This window comes from Empidonax traillii, unplaced genomic scaffold, assembly GCF_003031625.1.
Source record: "Empidonax traillii isolate 1590-97213 ecotype Southwest subspecies unplaced genomic scaffold, ASM303162v1 scaffold1576:size94697, whole genome shotgun sequence".
NCBI classification, from domain to species: Eukaryota; Metazoa; Chordata; class Aves; order Passeriformes; family Tyrannidae; genus Empidonax; species Empidonax traillii.
Genome location: NW_020956769.1, coordinates 5686 through 8418, shown reverse-complemented (window position 1 = coordinate 8418; position 2733 = coordinate 5686).

The window sequence follows — 2733 nt, the reverse complement described above, 5'->3', positions numbered from 1 at the left end:
CAATTAGCAGCAGAGCTTGCCTGGCCTACCATCAAAATGAACTTCACTGTAAGTAGACGAATCACTTTCTCATGAAACTCTTAAGGCTGGACAGTTTGAATGGGTTTGAGTCTTTCTTGGCACCAAGTGAACTTGTAGTGATTTGTGCAGGGATCACAGAGAGAAAATGCCAGAGGGGTGGGGACTGCATGGGTGAAATGTCCCTTCTGGCAGGGATGTCACTCCATCTGCCTACTTAAAAATGAAAGAGGGAAGTGCTCTGTCTCAGGGGTGACACACACACGTGGAATGTCCAAAGGACAATATTCTCTCCTTCACAACTCAGAGGCAAGTCAACAGTCTCAGCAAGGTCCAGAAAGTGAGGGCACAACTGTGCTGAGAGTGCAGGAGAACCACGAGAGACTCCACGTGCAGGACGGTGGTGCCGGGGTATTTACAGTGGCTGGAACTGTGCAGGATAAATTCCCACGTGTTACTGTTAAATATTCTGAGTCACACTTGGATCTTTTTCATCAAAATCCTCCTCTGAAGGAGATGAAATCTGGGACTGATTCAATATTCAGGGGATTGTCTCCAAGAGAATTGTCTCCAAGAATTTATCTTCAGAACAGTGTTAAATCTCTCCAAAAGAGACCAGCAGTAGTTTGGACAATAACAAGCACATGGATCACAGAAACTTTGACTTTTTAAAGGGGATAGAAATATTTAATGTCACGTTTCTCTGTTCAGAAAGGCTCGTGCCTACCCTTAGATTATTAGCTCTGTATCTGGAGGATGAAATCTCTGTGAGGATGCTCAGGTCCTATTGCTGCTGACACAGAGCTGCAGTGGGCACCCACATTCCAGTTCTCCCCATTAGGTGCACATGGACACGTCATGGATCTGCTCCACGTCTGAAATCAAAAGGTCAAGGTGAAAAGCTCACTCTCTCCAAGAAATTATTTCAGAACACCTTTTCCCAAGGGGTTTACGGGACTGGGGCTGGGCAAGTTTTAGAGCCTGTTGGTTCAGGGCTATTTCTGTGCATTGATGATCTCATGGAAACTCATTTAAACAAAACTCCCCTGCATATTTAAATCCTCTTCGGCCAGGTCTCCCTGCAGAAAAGTGCTGATCCTCTGTGCAACATTAAATGGAAGTAAAAATTAGTTAAAGACAGCAAATAACTTGATGCAAGATAAGCAGTACAATGTTAAAATGTTGTGAATTTAAACATTCATTTCAGATTGTGATTACTGCTCTTCTTGGAGTTGTCCTGGCTCCAGCTCTTGCCAACAAGGTAAGGACAGAGCTACTTGCAGCTCTTCACTTCTGCCATGAGAATTAGTGGCCTTTAGCTGCTGCCTCTGATAGTTCTGAGAGTGAAGCTGCATTTTTAAGTGTGATGCTTAGAAGAAAATTATATTTTTATTATTATTACACGCCAAGGGAAATATTAATGTGCTTGATACACCAAGGGAAAAAAGTTACCACGTATGAAATCAGGAAAGTCTGTCCTGAGATGAGCAAAACCACTGCAAGGAGTGGTGTGGAGAGAAATGAATATCAGTATGAATGATCTGACCACAAAATCCAGGGGAATACTGTAAGTAACCTGGTGTCTGCACACTCCTAGTGGGGAAAGAACAACAAGGAATTATTTTACTTGTTTAGAAACTAAGGGACTTCCAAGTCTTCATTCTGAGGCCAGAAATTACCTTCCCTTTAAAATCATCTCCAAGAGCAACAGTTTCCCAAAACACGGCTACTAGAGCTATTGTTTATTGAGTAAAACACTCCTGGGAATCCCCAAAGCCACATCCTCACCTGCCTTAATCTCTTCCAAAAACCAGAACACTGACAATGGGCACCACAGTGAAAACTCAAACCGCTCTGACAGCGGTGTCAGCACCAACCCAAAGGAGGGCTCTGAGGGCTGGAAAACTGTCTGGGACTTCAAGGCTGTAAGTAGCTGCCACTTTGGCTCAAAAAAACTGACAAGAGACAGAAGGTTTCTGAAAAACACCAAAGTTCAACAAAACTTCACCAGATTTTAGGGCAGATTCTTAAAAATGTGCCCCTGCAGCCACGGGACTGGCTCTGCTCTACTGGGAGCTGAACTGAGCTCTTCAGCAGCAAATTCCTTCACCTGCCTTAAGCAGGAGAAGCCACATCATACACGTGGCACTACTGGAAGAGGCAATTTACCTTTCACCAAAGTCCCTCCACAGCCTCCATGACACATTTACCTAAACAATATAAATGAAAGGACCAATATTTTTCTTTCCCCATGACTGTTTGCACTGTACAAAGCCTTTGTTTTAACCAGTGCCTCTCTCTAGCCATCCACTTCTCTTTCCCTGTTTGCAACAAAAAAGGGGGTTTGTGTTTAATTTTAACAGGGCTACGTTGCAACCAAAGTGTTTTCAAAGAACACCTGCATCATTGCTTCAACCAGCAGGAGGTTTTGGCTTGGCAGACAGTTTCCTACACCACCTCCTGGAGACACGGTAGGAGGGTGGATGAAAGTGGTGTGAAAGGTCAATCAACCGCCTGTTCCTATGTGCAAAGGAGAAAAGGCCCCAAGAGCTGAAGAGAGCTTTCTTGGCTTTATAGCTGAATCTCTCTCAAAGTCCTTGCAAAACTTGCATCACCCATGAATAACCCCCATTCCTGCCCAGCCTGGTCTTGAACACTTCCAGGGATGGGGCAGCCACAGCTTCTCTGTTTGAGGCTGTGCTGTAGCCAGGGTTC